Consider the following 20,625-nt stretch of genomic DNA (forward strand, 5'->3'; position numbering starts at 1 on the left):
ATATATATATATATATATATATATATATATATATATATATATATATATATATATATATATCTATATATCTATATATATATATATATATATATATATATATATATATATATATATATATATATATATATATATATATATATATATATATATTAATAAACATATTAATAAATACAAATATATACATATATATATGAATTATATATATATATATATATATATATATATGTTAATAAATACAAATATATGCATATACATATTAATTATATATATACAGTATATATATATATATATATTAATAAATACAAATATATACATGTACATATTAATTATATATATACAGTATATATATATATATATATATATATATATATATATATATATATATATATATATATACATACAGTATAAATATATATTAATAAACTTATTAATAAATACAAACATACACATATATTATATATATATATATATATATATATATATATATATATACATACATACAGTATATATATATTAATAAACGTATTAATAAATACAAATATACACATATATTATATATATATATATATATATATACAGTCGAGGTTTCTGTGGTTTATCCGTTATACAGTGCTTCTTACAGGGGACAATGTGGCGGGGTTGGGAGAGTGGCCGTGCCAGCGACCTGTGGGTTCCTGGTTCGATTCCCACCTTCTACCAACCTCGTCACGTCTGTTGTGTCCTTGAGCAAGACACTTCACCCTTGCTCCTGATGGGTCGTGGTTTGCGCCTTGCATGGCAGCTCCCGCCATCAGTGTGTGAATGTGTGTGTGAATGGGTGAATGTGGAAATACTGTCAAAGCGCTTTGAGTACCTTGAAGGTAGAAAAGCGCTATACAGGTATAACCCATTCACCATTTACCATTTAATACCGGGGTAGAGCGGAATATACCTTAGGAATATATATATATATTGGAGAGGTAGCTTCCGCAGCTAGTGGGTCCATGTTGATGACTTCTGTTTTGTTTGATCAGCCGTTTTGCTGCCCTGTTACAGACATCGTTAGGAAGCAATAAAGTTATGTAAATAAACATTTACAAAAATGTTCTGTGTAACTAACTAATTTCATAACATATATATATATATATATATATATATATATATATATATATATATATATATATATATATATATATATATATATATACATATATATATATATGTATATATGTATATATATATATACATATACATATATATATATATATATATATATATATATATATATATATATATATATATATATATATATATATATATATATATATATATATATATATATATATATATATATATATATATATATATATATATATATATATATATATATATATATATCTGCGGCTTGTAGTCCGGTGCGGTTAATATATGGATTTTGGTGCTCTATCGTCCGGAAAATATATTATTAAGTTACACCCCTGTTAATAATTGATATGCCTCTTGTTCATGTTGCCGTTATTTCTGGCAGTGTTCTCTCAGTGTTCTTCTATTTGGTGCTTCAAAACCGGAAGTAGAAGTGCCGTTCAGTCTTCTAGCCGTCCACAGCGTTCCTACTCGTACGGATGCTTTATTCACCACTCCAAGCAACGTTTGTAAGTCTTACAATATAACTAAAACTATTTATACTTACTAAACCGTACCACGTGTGATGTTTTCATGCATATTTGTACGCGCTATCGTAAAATGATGAAGCTGGCATTTTTAGCGTTAGCTAATATGCTAACACATTTATGACTGTCTGTGTTAGTATTATTAACTTACTATGGCATTATTATTGTATTGTTTCAGTTTCACAAAGTCTTCAGTAAATTCACCAAGATGTGGACGTGGAGTTATTGAGTCTGTTTAGCTAATTGAAGAGCTAGCTTCCGCAGCTAATGGGTCCATGATGATGAGTTCTGTTTTGTTTGATCAGACGTTTTACTGCAGTGTTACATACACCGTTTGAAAGCAATAACGTTATGTAAACAAACATTTACAAACATTTTATGTGTAAATACCTCATTTCATAACGTATATATATATATATATATATATATATATATATATATATATATATATATATATATATATGTATATATATATATATGTCTTAATAAGGTTATCCAAAAAATAGTGCTCGATACCGTAGTAGAGCGCAATATATGTATGTGTGGGAAGAAACCTGATTGCCCTCTCAACGGGGGGTGCTTACACACATCAGTTGTTTACCAATCTAAGGTAACACGCAAGGACATTAACACATCCGACACATATGTAGGATAAACCGAGGGAGAGTTTAAAACCAGATGGAACAATCACAAGGCTTCTTTCAGGAACCAAAACCTGCGGAATACCACAGAACTCAGCAAACACATTTGGGACCTCAAAGACAATAATGTTGAATATTCAATAACATGGCAAATTCTTGCATCCAGCACACCTTACAATAGTGGTAATAAAAGATGCAACCTATGCTTGAAAGAGAAACTGTTTATTATTTACCGTCCAGACCTGTCATCCCTCAACAAGCGCAGCGAAATTGTATCAGCATGCCGCCACAGACGGAAACACCTCCTAGGTAACACATGAGCCAATCACCACGCCCCTACGCCAGCCTGTACCTACCCACTCTGTGCTCTATATAAACCATGGTATGTGAATGCTCCCATTAAAATCTCCTGATGATTGAGGGAACCCCTCATGAAACAGGCCTGTAGAGATGAAGTAGTCTTGTGATTTTTTCCCCACACATACATATATATATATATATATATATATATATATATATATATGCCTGCGGTTTATAGTCCGGTGCAGTTAATATATGGATTTTGACATCTCTATAGTCAGTAAAATACAGTATTTCGTTACACTCTTGTTAATAATTGATATGCCTCGTGTTCATGTTGGCGTTATTTCTGGCCGACGTGCTGCAGAACAGCGACGAAACAGCGCCCGTGTCAGCCCTGCGACCTCGAAGTAAAACAATGATGAAAGTTCTTTCAAATTACCTCTTCTGTTAAATTGATTTCCCCACACTGCGGTGCAATCTCACGAGCGGTGATAGTCGGGAAAAAAAACATGACAGGCGTTCACTGCTGGGCCAATGCGTTGTGTGTATTGAAAAAGAATACAGCTGACACCACGTTAACGTCTTCAATGTTTTTTTTTATTTCTATTTGCTGTTGGAATGAAATCCGCATGAAAAAAATAACATTTGCGCGTGTGGTAAAGCAACATAAGGTGCGAGATACACTGCAACACCTGACTCTTGGGGTAGTGCAAACACAGAGTCCTGCCTTCCTAGGATTTAATATCAGGTAAAAACGCTGACCGCCAAAATACGTTGAAGACAAAAAAAAATCAGTCTTTATTCCCTGAAGGTTCTATTATTACTTTACTTTTTTTCTTGGGGTTTATGTATGTATTTATGTGAGTATTAGAGATGCGCGGATAGGCAAATATTTCATCCGCAACCGCATCAGAAAGTCGTCAACCATCCGCCATCCACACGATGTAACGTTTGATCAGAACTGCATCCGCCCGCCATCCGCCCGGTATATCTAATATAGACGATGCAAGGCATTAGTGAGGCACCTGCCAACTACTCCGGTTTTCCCGTAATTCGTACGGTTTTCATCAACCTATTCCGGGTTACGGGTGCAGTGATAAAAAATACGTTTTTTCATTAAATTAAAAAAAAAAGGGTGAAAACTACGCGAATTGCACCTTGTGCAGACAAGATTTTTCGATCGGACACGGAGGAATTAGCGATGTAAAAGACCACTTTGGGACAAAAAAACACAAGTCTAATGCCGTTGCTAGCGATACAAGTGGAAAACTTTCAACGTTTTTCGTCGCCCAAACAGATTCTTTGGATGTGATTAAATGCCGAAGTTTTATTTACGGAGGCAATAATTGAGCATGGACTTCCAATCGCACTGGCTGATCACATGGGACAGTTACATGTTTGTAATGCAACCTTTGAAAATCATTACGCGGTGATCGCGGTCCCAAAAATAAACTTTTCTTGCATGATAATGTCCAGAAAAATTCGCTTTATATTACTATAGAGTCCTTTTAACGAATGAGTTTGATGGTTTATCACAAACCTTAAATGAAAGAAGTCCTTTCTTCTCCTGCACCTGCATGCACTTTGGCCTTGCTTCGTGTTTGGTGCGCAATCCTGTCGGCTGTATTTCACAGCACGACATACTGTTAAAAGTGTTTATACTATTTATGTTTTCAAGTCCAAGTTAAAGAAATCTTGTTAAATGTTGACAGCATAACTACCAAAATACAGAAGTATGTCCTTAATATTTTTGCAGTGCTATTTCTGTTGAAAAGTTAAAATGATTACATTAGAGATGTGATGTGCCACTTTTCAAAGTGTCTGATGGCTTAAATTAATTTTCATTAATTTTTCATATTTTGAATTCTTTTGAAAGGCTTACAAAAAAACTACATTTGAATTGTAATTCCATGCTATTGACAGGACTATTAATTTTAATGAAGTTAGCTTACCACGTTTACAGTATGATAATTGTGATAGAAATGTGAATTTTAGGCACAGAATATTTTTTACAATTGAACAAGGCAGTAGATTATACAAGCTTGGACAGAAAGTTAATAATGACAACAATTTTTTTTTTTTATGGAATTGTTTAGTACTGTTTTACCATTTGTTTACTGTAAAAAGTGTTTATACTGTTTATACTTTCAATTAACAAATTGAAGTCTTGTGAAAGGTTGACAGGATAACTGGCATTAACTGTCAAAATAATTTCAAACTATTGAAGTTAGCTTACAGAATAAACATGTCAATCAACCCATATGATTTTTGCTGTAATATTTTTGTTTTGAAAAGTCACTGTGACTGATAGAAAAGTGATGGTTTTAGCAACATTTTAACCTGTCTGAATGCTAATAATCATTTTGCGTCGGGGGGGCGAAGCCCTGAACCCTCCACCAGGACTTTGTCCTGGACCTACCGGGGCCTGCGGCCCTTGGACCCTGGCTACTAGGTTTTTCTGATTTCAAAAGTTGGCAGGTATGGTGAGGTTATAAAGCTTTTGCCTGTTAAAGAAAGGAGACTGATCCAATGCAGCACAGTCTTTCGCGTGCCACGCTGTCACGACCCAGACGCACACCAGTGCGCAATCATATGGGAGCCGCGCTGAGCGCACTGCGCGCGGAGTGACCCCTGTTACGCGCCCCCGGCAACAGGGGTGGCGGGCAGGTAAGCTGCGCGGGCGGAGCGCGCGGAGTGACCCATGTTACGAGCCCCCGGCCACGGGGGTGGCGGGCAGGTAAGCTGCTTACCTGCTGCGCGTGACGCCGGCCGCGGCGAAGGCGGACGAGGCGGGGTGTCGGTGCGGTGGGCGCGGTAGTGACCCTGGACGTGCGTCGGGCCCTTCTCGCGGATCGCCTCAGCTACGGCTCCCGGTGGGGCCCTCTCGGGGGAAGGGGCCTCGGTCCCGGACCCCAGCGAGGCGTCCCTTCTCCGCTCCGTAAAAGTGTCCATCTCTTTTCTTTTTTTTTCTTCTGTTGTGGCATATGCAGCAGGTGCCTGCTCGTTTTTCGTATGTGGGTAACAACATTTAACTATGTATATATATTTCCGAATTGGTTTAACTGCCAACCGCAAAAAAAAAAAAAAAAAAAAAAATATCTAATTGATCCGCCCGACCCGACCCGCACGCGGATAAAATCTTATTTTTTAAAATTTCATCCGCCCGATCCGCGGATAATCCGCGGACTCCGCGGTTGTGCCCGCAAACCGCGCATCTCTAGTGAGTATGTATATGTGTATACCGTATTTTCCGGACTATAAGTCGCAGTTTTTTTCATAGTTTGGTTTGGTGCGACCTATACTCAGGAGCGACTTATGTGTGAAATTATTAACACATTAGCGTAAAATATCAAATAATATTATTTATCTCATTCACGTAAGAGACTAGACCAGGGGTCGGCAACCCGCGGCTCCGGAGCCGCATGCGGCTCTTTGATCACTCTGATGCGGCTCAGCAGCTCACTTGCTGAAACCCCCAGTTTTCCCGTGAGACTTCCGGATTTTAGTGCCTCTCGCAGAAATCTCCCGGGATTAATATTCACCGATTTTCACCCTTACGGCTATAATAAGGGCGTGCCATATTGGTACAACATTTGGCGCCCTCTACAATCTGTATTAACACCGTGCCAGCCCAACACTTGTTATACAATATACATCTTCTGCTTGCACACGTACGTGACAGCAAGGCATACATGGTCAACAGCCACACAGGTTACACTGACGGTGAGTCATATAAAACAACTTTAACAGTCTTACTAATAATGCGCCACACTTTGAACCAAAACCAAACAAGAATGACAAACACATTTCGGGAGAACATCTGCACCGTAACACAACATAAACACAACAGAACAAACACCCAGAATCCCATGCAGCCCTGACTCTTCCGGGCTACATTATACACCCCTGCTACCACCAAACCCCGCCCCCACCCCAACCCTGCTCCCTCACACATCGTCGGTTGAGGTGGGCGGGGTTTGATAGGGGGGGTGTATAATGTATCCCGGAAGAGTTAAGGCTGCATGGGATTCTGGGTATTTGTCCTGTTGTGTTTATGTTGTGTTACGGTGCAGATGTTCTCCCGAAATTTGTTTGTCATTCTTGTTTGGTGTGGGTTCAAAGTGTGGCGCATTATTAGTAAGAGTGTTAAAGTTTTTTTTTTTTATACCGCCACCGTCAGTGTGACCTGTGTGGTTGTTGACCAAGTATGCCTTGCTGTCACCTACATGAGCAAGCGGAAGCCCCATATAAAGGGTAGTTACCTACTCAGTGGCCTACCTACTCAGTGGCCTAGTGGTTAGAGTGTCCGCCCTGAGATCGGTAGGTTGTGGGTTCAAACCCCGGCCGAGTCATACCAAAGACTATAAAAATGGGAGCCATTACCTCCCTGCTTGGCACTCAGCATCAAGGGTTGGAATTGGGGGTTAAATCACCAAAAATGATTCCCGGGCGCGGCCACCGCTGCTGCCCACTGCTCCCCTCACCTCCCAGGGGGTGATCAAGGGTGATGGGTCAAATGCAGAGAATAATTTCGCCACACCTAGTGTGTGTGTGACAATCATTGGTACTTTAACTTTTAACTTTAGTTAATCAGGCACGCTAGCTGTAGTGGTTGCTATATGCTGTACCATCACGGCGCGCATGACGCTGAGCCATTCATCCAAAACCCGCGTGCCGCACCAGCTTTCAAATTCCACATAAAGGTGTGGGCAGCGTGTCTGAGACCCCTGGTTTATACAAAGCAAATAAAAAAACTTTGTATGCAGTGTTATTTCGTTTAAAATTTCAAAAAAAATTTTGCGGCTCCCATTGTTTTCTAAAATTTGTGAAACTGGTCAAAATGGCTCTTTGACTGGTAAAGGTTGCCGACCCCTGGACTAGACGTATAAGATTTCATGGGATTTAGCGATTAGATTGTTTGGTAAACGTATAGCATGTTCTATATGTTATAGTTATTTGAATGACTCTTACCATAATATGTTACGTTAACATACCAGTTGGTTATTTATGCCTCATAAAACGTACACTTATTCAGCCTGTTGTTCACTATTCTTTATTTATTTTAAATTGCCTTTCAAATGTCTATTCCTGGTGTTGGCTTTTATCAAATAAATTTCCCCCAAAAATGCGACTTATACATGTTTTTTCCCTTCTTTATTATGCATTTTCGACCGGTGCGACTTATACTCCGGAGCGACTTATACTCCGAAAAATACGGTATTAATATATATACTGTATACATACAGTACAGGCCAAAAGTTTGGACACACCTTCTTCTCATTCAATGTGTTTTCTTTATTTTCATGACTATTTACATTGTAGATTGTCACTGAAGGCATGACAACTATGAATGAACACATGTGGAGTTATGTACTTAACAAAAAAGGGTGAAATAACTGAAAACATGTTTTGTATTCAAGTTTCTTCAAAATAGCCACCCTTTGCTCTGATTGCTGCTTTGCACACTCTTGGCATTCTCTCGATGAACTTCAAGAGGTAGTCACCTGAAATGGTTTTCACTTTACAGGTGTCATAGTTTTGATGCCGTCAGTGACAATCTACAAGGTAAATAGTCATGAAAATAAAGAAAACGCATAGAAATTAGAAGGTGTGTCCAAACTTTTGGCCTGTACTGTATAAAAATATATACATAAATATATTAAAAATAAATAAATAAATAAAATAAATAAATAAATAAATTAAATAAAATAAAATTATATATATATAAATCTATATATATATATATATATATAGATTTTTTTTTTTTGACCCAAAAAACACCACACAAAACAGGCTGAAGGAGACTAACAATAAGACACATTTCTGTCATGATCCGTTACCCGGATCATGGCATGAATTATGTTGGTTATGTTTCTGGTTTTAGTCGGTTTCCTGGGTGCACCCTCTTTCCCTGTTTACTGCTGGTTTCCATGGGCACTGATTCTCCTCACCTGTCTTAGTTTTGGCAATTAGTGTTTCCACCAGGTGTTTTGGCTAATCACTCCCCTTTATAGTTTCCTGTCACCCAGCAGTAAGTGCTGGGTCAATGTTTGCTTTATGCAACATTTACGTTTCCTCTGGTTTTCTCCTCATAGTAAGTTTGTGCACGCTAGCATTCCTTGTTTATCACCCTTGGTGACATTTTGGTTTTTTGTTTAGCTCCACGCTTGCTAGTGTCCTCAGTTTCGTATTTTTGTCCTGCCTTTTATTTATTAAAAATACTTAATGCTACCTGCACACTCCTCCTGCTTGTCTTCTGCCTTGGAAGGAACACGACAATCTCAACCATGCGTCCAAGACGTAACACATTTCAATTAGATTCATTCATCTTGTACAACGACAATAAAGACCTATCTACCTACCTACATGTATATGTGTTGTTATAAAAATAGAAAATCCTAAATAAATCGTGTATACAGTATATATATATATATTTAAAAAAAGCAACACTGTTCCCTTGGGGCTGTCACGGCCCGGGCCACATGCCAATACGCAATTCCTCAATGAGCGCACCTAGGGACACGCCCACGGCCGCTCCTCTCCTGCACGCGTCACTCCACCGGCTGCAATCAATCTGTCGGTGATGATCTTCCTGGTCTTCTTAAGCCTGCACAACCTGCCATCCCTTGCCGGAATATTATCTTCTGTTGGCGTACAGTAAGCGATGATCTGATTGCTTGATGCAACCATGCTCTCTGTCTGTTTCCCCCTCCGTGTTTTCAGTGTGCATTTTCTCGTGTCGTCCCCACAGTACCCTCCGTCGTCTTGAAAGTGAGCTGTGCGTCTCATTTTTCCCTGGTTCTCCCTCTGGACTCTTCCCTGCCTCCCTCGCGCTTCCTGATTCTCGACTCCTCGTTTGCCCCCGGACTTTGACGCCTCTCTCTGCCCCACGGACCTCTCGCGGATCTTGGACCCCTTTTGCCTTGCCCTCTTTGGATTTGTCTGCTTCCTCATCCAACATCACGGTAATACACAACAGCTAACTACACACAGTCTAACACCACTCACTCTTGGGTTTTGTCACACACTTCATTTCCTTAGTTTAGTTTGTATAGTTTTGTATTATTATTATTATATATATTAGCTATATATATAATAAATAGTCTTAGAGCTATATATATAAACCCCTGGTGTCTGTTGCCGTCATCTCCCCCTGTTAAACCATAACAGCCGCGTACCAAACTGTGATTATGTCACACTTGTTAGTTTGGCCTCAATGACATTTTATGGTGTTGTGTTGGTATCAAATGTGAACAATCAGTAAGTGAAAAATAATCACAACATTAGAATAAACGAATGTTTGATCACTTGGACAGCAGATTTTACTGCTGTTGATATCAGGATGGGTTTCCTTCACGAGCTTCTGGGGTCTTTTAAAGCCGACTGCAATGTGCCACTGGAGGAAAAAACGTGCAAAACAGCAGATGCTGCGTCTTCTACTCCTTGAAAAATATTAATGACAATGTCTGGAAGACGAGCCGCCGCGGTCCCGTGGAGACCGGCGTGGGCACTGACCTGAGCAATTCGCACTTCACTCGCCTCCCCGGGGGGCTTTCATGCGCATTTACCCACGTCAGGGATGAGGTCGAGCTGCCCTTTTTCAGCAGAGCGCTAACACGCCAGCAGACACGAAGCGTGACTGAACGCCGAGTCCTTCGAAAGGCTACGACACACCTGTTCACCTGTGCCCAAATGCACCGTCCTTCTGAGGACTTGAGCATGCCAGCCACACACACACACACACACACACACACACACACACACACACTCACACACATTTTACTCAACGCAAGTCAAAAATGTACAAGAAAAACTGAACATTTGTGCAATATTATGATAAAAGTTGGAATTTTACTCAATAACAGTCACAATTTTACAGGTAAAGCTTAAAATAAGGGCAATATTATGAAAAGAGTCGAAATTTTACTCGACAAAAGTCACAATTTTATAAGAAAACTTTAAAATGTTGGCCATATCGTGACAATAATCTGAACTTTATTTGGCAAAAGTATGACAAATTATGACTATTTTACAAGAACAACAAAAACATAAACACAAAAGTCAGCATTTTATAAATGTCACCATTTTGCATTGAAAGGTAATAATTTTAGATTAAAAAAAGTGATAATTTCATGGGAAAATATTCCAATATGACAGAAATAGAAAGAATATGAGAAATGGTTCGCAAAAGTCGACAAATTGTGAGAAAAAGGCTTCTTTTAGTTAATGTATTTGTTTTTTATTTTTGTTGTTTGTAATTGCGTTTTGATCTTCATTATTTACTTGAAGTTATTATAGTATGTATCTTTATACATTTAAAAAAAAAATTTTTTTAAATAATTTTAGCCAAAGGGGGCGCATTTCAATTTCTTACACACACTTGTTATTACATCTGTTGGCCAGAGGGGGAGCACTTCATATTTTTACACACACTTGTTATTTCATATGTTGACCAGAGGGGGAGCACTTTTAGAACCGACACACAGTCAATTTGAAGAATCCCTCCTTTTTGGGACCCCCCTCATTTTGATAGATTTCACCACCAGGGGTTGCAAATGAGACATTCTCTATTAGATGCAATGGTTTTCCATATTGGGACCATGACTTATGTCCTAACTTGTTCACACCTCCTTATATGGAAGCTACTTTTCCTTTGTTATAAATAAAGTTGATTTGATTTTGATTTTATTTGTTGGCGTCTCAAGAAGGGTATAAATACAATAACACACACTCAAATACACATTCTTGTATTTCCTAAATTCTTGAGACCTCTAAAAAATGCCTATCTCTTTAGGACCACCCTTTCTAGATATATAAAGATTTGTGTTTACAACATTAATAATATATACATACTATGCAAATAAAAAAAAACTTGTTGTGAAAAATTTGTTGGAATTTCACAAGAAAAAGGCCACAATTTCACAAGAAAAACTGAACATTTTGGCAGTATTATAATAAAAGTAGTAATTTTACACAACGCAATTAAAAATTTTACAAGAAAAACTGAACATTTGTGCAAAATTATGATAAAAGTTGGAATTTTACTCAATAACAGTCACAATTTTACAGGAAAAGCTTAAAATTTGGGCAATTTTATGAAAAGAGTCGTAATTTTACTCGACAAAAGTCACAATTTTATAAGAAAACTTTAAAATGTTGGCAATATTGTGATAATAATCTGAATTTTATTTGAGTAAAATGATGACAAAAGTCATCATTTTATTCCAAAAATGTCACTATTTTACAAGAACAACAAAAAATTGGCAATATTGCGATAAAAGTCAGAAGTTTATACGACACAAGTCACCATTTTGCATTGAAAGGTAATAATTTTACATAAAAAAGTAATAATTTTACGAGAACATATTGCAATATTCCAGAAACAGAAAGAATATGAGAAATTGTTCGCAATTTTATAAGAAAAAAGTCGACACATTGTGAGAAAAAGTTAATTTACTTGTTTTCGAATATTTTGTTTGCAATTGGTTTTCAATCTTCATTATTTCCTTCAAGTTATTACAGTATGTCACTATATACATATTTTTTTTTTAAATTAATTTTGGCCAAAGGAGTTCGCAATTTGATTTCTTACACACACTTGTTATTTCATATGTTGACCAGATGGGGAGGACTTTAAATTTTTGTACACACTTGTTATTTCATATGTTGACCAGAGGGGGAACACTTATAAAACCGACACACAGTCAATTAGAATAATCCCTCCTTTTTGGGACCACCCTCATTTTGATACATTTCACCACCAGGGGGTGCAAATGAGACATTCTCTATCAGATGCAATGGTTTTCCGTATTGGGACCATGATTTATGTCCTAACTTGTTCACACCTCCTCATATGAAAGGTACTTTTCCTTGTTGGCATCTCAAGAAGGGTATAAATACAAGAACACACACACACAAACACACAAACACACATTATTGTATTTGTTATATTCTTGAGACCTCCGAAAAATGCCTACCTCTTTAGGACCACCCTTTCTAGATATATAAAGATTTGTGTTTACAACTTTAATAATATATACATACTATGCAAATTTAAAAAAGCTTGTTGTGAAAAATTAGTTTGAATTTCACAAGAAAAATGTCACAATTTCACAAGAAAAACTGAACATTTTGTCAGTATTATAATAAAAGTAGTAATTTTACACAACGCAAGTCCAAATTTTTACAAGAAAAACTGAACATTTGTGCAATATTATGATACAAGTTGGAATTGTACTCAATAACAGTCACAATTTTACAGGAAAAGCTTAAAATGTGGGCAATTTTATGAAAAGAGTCGTAAAGTCACAATTTTAGAAAAAAACTTTTAAATGTTGGCAATATTGTGATACGTATTTTTCGGACTATAAGTCGCAGTTTTTTTCATAGTTTGGCCGGGCTCCAGTGCGACTTATATATGTTTTTTTCCTTTTTTATTATGCATTTTCGGAAGGTGCGACTTATACTCCGAAAAATACGGTAATCAAAATTTTATATGACATGTCACCATTTTGCACTGCAAGCTAATCATTTTACATTAGAAAGTAATCATTTTTAATAATATTGCAATATTACAGAAACAGAAAGAATATGAGAAATTGTTTGCAATTTAATAGGAAAAAAAGTTGACACTTTGTGAGAAAAAGACTGCTGTTTGTTATTTAATTTGTTTTTGAATTTTTTGTTTGTAATTGCTTTTTAATCTTCATTATTTACTTGAAGTTATTACAGCATGTCTCTATATACATATTTATTTTTTATTAATTTTGGCCAAAAGGGGCGCATTTCAATTTCTTACACACTTGTTATTTCATATGTTGACACACTCAATTTGAAGAATCCCTCCTTTTTGGGACCACCCTCATTTTGATAGATTTCACCACCAGGGGGTGCAAATGAGACATTCTCTATTAGATGCAATGGTTTTCCGTATTTGGACCATGACTTATGTCATCACTTGTTCGCACCTCCTCATATGAAAGGTACTTTTCCTTGTTGATGTCTCAAGAAGAAATACAAGAACACACACACTTACACACTTATCTATCTCTTCCGACCTCCCGGGGACGCAGAGCGGAGCCACAGGCGTGCTCGCTCTCTGGCTTCCATCAGCCGTCGTTTGTTCGCACATTGCTTCCTCTCGCTTCCTCTCAGGCTGTCACTTAGTGACCAAAGAGTATGAAATTCAAACTCTATTACCTTTCCCTCTTTTCCAAGTCGGGCATCGCCGTCTCTTCGGTTAGCCAGATTACCTCGACAGTTACCGTTCAGACGGTGGAAACACGGTGTGGCTCTCAAATGCAATGATTTGCATGCAGAGTGCTTCGCTGAGTACTCTGCACGATTGGAGTTACTCAGCTTAGAGCAGCCGGTTGGTGAAATTATAACTCAGCAATCTGTCCTGGAACTCAGCAGTAAATATGTATATTTTTTCCCCCCCCACTGTGTGCTAATTTGCCACATCTTGTCCATCTGTGCAATTATCAGTGTCAATTTGAAATCATATCACTTACTTACCAGCTACGTTTCCTGTCAGATCCTTTGTTTCCAACCATCTGCCAGACAGTTGGAAGAATGCTGCATCTTGGGTAATTTTCTGACATTAAACGCTCACGAGACTCTCCATCAATTTGAGACCTCTGAAAAATGCCTACCTTTTTAGGACCACCCTTTCTAGATATATAAAGATTTGTGTTTACAACATTAATAATATATACATGCTATGCAAATTTAAAAAAGCTTGTCGTGAAAAATTAGTTGGAATTTCACAAGAAAAAGGTCACAATTTCACAAGAAAAACTGAACATTTTGGCAGTATTATAATAAAAGTAGTCATTTTACACAACGCAAGTCCAAATTTTACAAGAAAAACTGAAGTGTACTCGCACTTTAATCACAGAAACACTCTGTCTGAGGGTATACATAGGGATGTTTTTAATAAGAAATTATCGAGTTCGAGCCCATTATCGAATACTCTTATCTGTCATGACTTGGTCCGGGGTGTGTGCTTTTCCGGGATGCAACGGAAAGTTGGCACGGGCGAGACGGGAATGAAGGTACATGATTTATTGAAACACTAGAACTACAAAAAAGGATCAAACCAAAGCGCGCACAGTGGCGGAAACTATGAACAATTAAACAAAACCTAAACTGTGGCTTGATAAACAAAAACTTACTTGGCATGGAACCGGCATGAAAAAAGAGCAGCAAGGATCATAAGGGTGTGCAGAAGCATATATGGGGTGAGGACGTCAGGCCGAACAACAGAAAATGAATGAACTTAAATACTACGGACATGATTAGTGAAAGCAGGTGCGTGACTCAAAACGTGAAACAGGTGCGTGACGTGACAGGTGAAAACTAATGGTTGCTATGGTGACCAGACAAGGGAGTGAAAAGACAGAAACTAAACAAAAACATGACTTAAAACAAAACATGATAATACAGACATGACATTATCGAACCGATTCCTTATCGATTCTCTAATCCAGGGGTGCTCATTACGTCAATCGCGAGCTACCGGTCGATCTCGGAGGGTGTGTCAGTCGATCGCCAGCCAGCCATTAAAAAAAATAGTCCTAAAAATGAGCGATCGTAAATCTTCACTATGACGTCACTTTCGTCACTTGATTGACATTCACGGCACCCGAGGGTCTTCTGAGATGACGCTGGCTGCTGCCAGCTCATTAAAATTACCGACTGGAAGGCGAGAAACACTTTATTTCAACAGACTCTGGCGCCGTACCTGTCGTCAAAACTCCAAAGACCGACTGCACAGTTGCGCTAACAAAATAAGAGTCTCAGAAAGCTGGCGTGCACAAGCTAGCAAGCTACGGAGTTTGCCGACAATGTATTTCTTGTAAAGTGTATACAAAGGAGTACGGAAGCTGGATAAATAAGATGCCAAAAACCAACCACTTTCATGTGGTATTGGACAGAAAGGAGGACTTTTTTTCTCGGACCTTATCAGCACCACTGTCTGATTCCTATCAATGCAAGTCTTCAGAATCAGGTAATACACCAACTTATATTCTTGTCTTCATGAAAGAAAGGAATCTATATGTGTTAAAGATGCTGGTATTATCTTTAAACACCTTTAACTTATTAACAATATTAACTATATGTGTTAAACATGCTTGTATTATCTTTAAACACCTTTAACTTATTAACAATATTAACTATATGTGTTAAACATGCTTGTATTATCTTTAACCACCTTTAAGTTGTTAACAATATTAACTATATGTGTTAAACATGCTTGTATTATCTTTAACCACCTTTAAGTTGTTAACAATATTAACTATATGTGTTAAACATGCTTGTATTATCTTTAACCACCTTTAACTTGTTAACAATATTAACTATATGTGTTAAACATGTTTGCATTATCTTTAAACACCTTTAACTTATTAACAATATTAACTATATGTGTTAAACATGCTTGTATTATCATTAAACACCTTTAACTTGTTAACAATATTAACTATATGTGTTAAACATGTTTGCATTACCTTTAAACACCTTTAACTTATTAACAATATTAACCATATGTGTTAAACATGCTTGTATTATCATTAAACACCTTTAACTTGTTAACAATATTAACTATATGTATTAAACATACTTGTATTTTCATTAAACACCTTTAATTTATTAACAATATTAACTATATGTGTTAAACATGCTTGTATTATCATTAAACACCTTCAACTTGTTAACAAAAACATATGTTTCATAAATAAGTAAATATAAATTATATTTATGAATGGGGTAGATCCCCACGACTTGATCAATTGAAAAGTAGCTCGCCTGCAGAAAAAGTGTGAGCACCCCTGCTCTAATCGAATCCAGATAGGTTGTTGTATATGGAAAAAAACACAATATTTGTTAATATTAACAAAAGCTCACTTTTATTTTATAAGAAAAAAATAAAATAAAATAAATAAATAAATATTGACTGTTACCCCCCTAAAAAATATATATATTGACTGTTGTTACCCAAAGTATATTAAGTGGGATTTTTCAGAAAAATCAAATATATATGTCAAGACTTGATCCTGGGTGTTTACTTTTCCGGGATGCAACGAAAAGTTGGCTCGGGCGAGACGGGAATGTAAGTACATGATTTATTTAATTTTATCAAAAAAAAGTACAAACAAAAAGCGCGCACAGTGGCGGAGAAACAACTTGGCTATGAAAACAAATACTTGCACAAAGGCGGAAACTATGAACAATTAAACAAAAACACTAACTGTGGTATTAATAAACAAAACTTACTTGGCATGGACAAAAGGAGCAGCATGAACGATGGACATGAAAAAAGTGTGCAGGAATGTGCAGAGCATAAATGTGGGATGTCGTCAGAACGACAAACTAAAAACAATGAACTTAAATACTACAGACATGATTAGTGAAAGCAGGTGCGTGACTCAAAACGTGAAACAGGTGCGTGACGTGACAGGTGAAAACTAATGGTTGCTATGGTGACAAAACAAAAGAAAAGTGCACAAAAAGTCCAAAAAACAAAACCGAACATGACTAAAACAAAACATGATCACACAGACATGACTATATACAGTAAAACAAAAACAACCTGTCTCTGTCATCACTATAGGTGTATAAATAATAATATACTGTTAAATAAAATCAGTCCCTTGGGCACAAAACTGAAAATAATACAGCTGTCCAAAAAGTGCACTTCTGCTGCTATTGGAACATACTAACTACACACACAGGCAGACAGCAAACAAACAATCCAAGACGTCTAATAAAGTCCCTGCATTGTCTGTGTGATTATGTTTTGTTTTAGTCATGTTCGGTTTTGTTTTGGGACTTTTTGTGCACTTTTGTTTTGTTTTGTCACCATAGCAACCATTAGTTTTCACCTGTCACGTCACGCACCTGTTTCACGTTTTGAGTCACGCGCCTGTTTTCGTTAATCATGTCTGTAGTATTTAAGTTCATTGTTTTCAGTTTGTCGTTCTGACGACATCCCACAATTATGCTCTACACACTCTTCATCCTCTTAGATCATGCTTCATGTCCCATGCCAAAGTAAGTTTTTGTTCCATGTTTATAGTCTTTTTGGTTTCATAGTTTGTTCTCCGCCATTGTGCGCGCCTTTTGTTTACTTCTTTTTGTAGTTATAGTGTTTAAAATAAATTATGTACTTACATTCCCGTCTCGCCCGAGCCAACTTTCCGTTGCATCCCGGAAAAGCAAACACCCAGGACCAAGTCATGACAGTCCCAAAGCAGATTAATCCATTTGGGCTCTTTATTGTTGTTGATCTTGCTTTGTCTTTTCCTATCTTTACTTTTGTCTTGCACTGGACTGTTATTTTTATTTATTTTTTAACTGAAATACACACAATGACAAATGTATAAGCGATGTGATTCAATTAACATACTGGAATGTAATACACAATATGTAAATACTAGCTTCACACAAATATACAGTACTATCATCAAACAAATACTTCTGAGTGTTGAAACTGTTTCGATGGTGGAAATACACGACTGGCAGCCATTTTAAGTCCTCAAAACATCCATTGAAACAGTGCACAAAAATCGTCTTTCAATAAACATCTTAGTATCAAATTTAACCACTTGCCACCTTAATATTGAGTTACATAAACAAGTTAAACCGTTTACTTACAGACTTATCTTTTCCAAGGCTTGTAAGAGCTAACACAACTTGTCTACTTCTCAATTGTCTCATGAACTTAACTGACGTCGCCAACCCGGAAGTGCCCAAACTAATGACGCGTAATATTTTCATATCCCCACAAAGGTGTCAGTAAGAGTCTACAATCAAATGGGCATAACATTGCCGTCCCACAGGGCATTTCCTGTGGGAAGGGATTTGTTCCCAGGGATTCGAATAAAGAACCAACTCTTTTTCTTTACTATAGTGGCCTCGATAACGGGAACTGGTTCTCTAAAAGGGATTAGAGTCCATGGAATCGGTTCTTTTCTTATCGAACAACCGGGAGAACCGGTTTCGAACATCATCCCTCGGTATACAACTGTTTTACAGGGAGACTCTTTGGTATTCTCGCTACAAAACCAAAAACCAGTGAAGTTGGCATGTTGTGTAAATTGTAAACACAATGATTTGCTAAACCTTTTCAACCTAGATTCAATTGAATAGACTGTAAAGACAAGATATTTAACGTTCGAACTGGAAAACTTTGTTATTTTTTGCAAAAAAGCTGGCATATGTGGCAAAAAAGACTGAGAAAGTTGAGGAATGCTCATCAAACACTTATTTGGAAAATCCCAAAGGTGAACAAGCTCATTGGGAACAGGTGGGTGCCATGATTCGGTATAATAGTAGATTCCATGAAATGCTCAGTCATTCACAAACAAGGATGGGGCGAGGGTCACCACTTTGTCAACAAATGCGTGAAAAAATTGTTGAACAGTTTAAGAACAACATTTCTCAACCAGCTATTGCAAGGAATTTAGGGATTTCACCATCTACGGTCTGTAATATCATCAAAAGGTTCAGAGAATCTGGAGAAATCACTGCACTAAGCATGATAAACATTGAATGTCCGTGACCTTCAAACCCTCATCCCGACATCTGTGTGTAAGGGATATCGCCACATGGGCTCAAGAACACTTCAGAAAACCACAGTCAGCAACTACAGTTTGTCGCTACCTCTGTAAGTGCAAGTTAAAACTCTACTATGCAAAGTGAAAGCCCTTTATCAACAACACCCAGAAATGCCGCCGGATTTGCTGGGCCTGAAATGATGGACTAATGCAAAGTAGATAAGTGTTCTGTGGTCTGACGAGTCCACATTTCAAATTGTTTTTGGAAACTTTGGACGTCGTGTCTTCCGGAACAAAGAGGAAAAGAACCATCCGGATTGTTCTAGGCGCAAAGTTCAAAAGCCAGCATCTGTGGTGGTATGGGGGTGTATTAGTGCCCAAGACATGGATAACTTACACATCTGTGAAGGCACCATTAATGCTGAAAGGTACATACAGGTTTTGGAGCAACATATGTTGCCATCCAAGCAACGTTATAATGGACGCCCCTGCTTATTTCAGCAAAACAATGCCAACCAAGCCATGTTTTACAACAGCGTGGCTTCATAGCGGGTACTAGATTGGCTTGTCTGTAGTCCAGACCTTTAAAAATGTGTGGCACATTATGGAGCCTAAAATATACATAAATATTTTATTATATTTATGTATATTCTGCGGGAGTCAAAGTGTCAAAATTACCGTATTTTTCGGACTATCGAGCGCACCGGTAAGTTTTTAGGGAGAAAAATATATTTTTTCATACAGTATATTAGCCACAACTCATATTTAATATATAAGTCATATATAAGCTGCCAAGTTATTTACACCGAAAGTTTTGGTAAATGTTTATTTGCATACCTTAATTGTTTCCGAACGGTGTCTGTAACACGGCAGTAAAACGGCTGATCAGACAAAACAGAAGTCATCGTCATGAACCCACTAGTTGTGGAAGCTAGCTCTCCAATCAGCTAAACAGACTCAATAACTCCACGGTGACATTTTTGGTGAATTTACTGAGGAATTTGTGAAACTGGAACAATACAAAAAATAATGCCATTGTCAGTTAATAATACTAAAACAGACGTTTGTAAACGTGTTGGCATATTAGTTAATGTTAACGATGCTGGCTTGATTACATTACCAAAACATGTACAAATTAGCATGAAAACACTCCTACAGACATCACACATGGGACAGTTTAGTAAGTATGAGTTGTTTTAGTTATATTGTAAAACTTACACTTGTTGCTTGGAGTGTGAATGAAGAGTAGGAACGCTATGGACGACTAGTAGACGGAAGAGCACTTTTACCTCCGGTCAAAAGCACTATACAGATGGAAATACAGTACACGTTCACCCCGCAGCACCTGCAGTGAGCGAACGGGTCCAAAAGATGGCGCCAGAACACAAAAAATAAATAAATCAGCCCCAGTGTTTTATAAGCCGCGGGGTTCAAAGTGTAGGAAAAATGTAGTGGCTTATAGTTCGGAAATTA

At 37.3% G+C, this 20,625-nt stretch overlaps 1 protein-coding gene across 2 annotated transcripts in view; it reads right to left on the bottom strand.

Moving 5' to 3' along the window:
* Positions 1–20,625, bottom strand: part of thsd7ba (thrombospondin, type I, domain containing 7Ba) — a 518,989-nt gene that overhangs the window by 311,352 nt on the left and 187,012 nt on the right. The gene's annotated exons all lie outside the window — the stretch shown is intronic.

The sequence above is a fragment of the Nerophis lumbriciformis genome, linkage group LG31 (assembly GCF_033978685.3).
Source record: "Nerophis lumbriciformis linkage group LG31, RoL_Nlum_v2.1, whole genome shotgun sequence".
NCBI lineage: Eukaryota > Metazoa > Chordata > Actinopteri > Syngnathiformes > Syngnathidae > Nerophis > Nerophis lumbriciformis.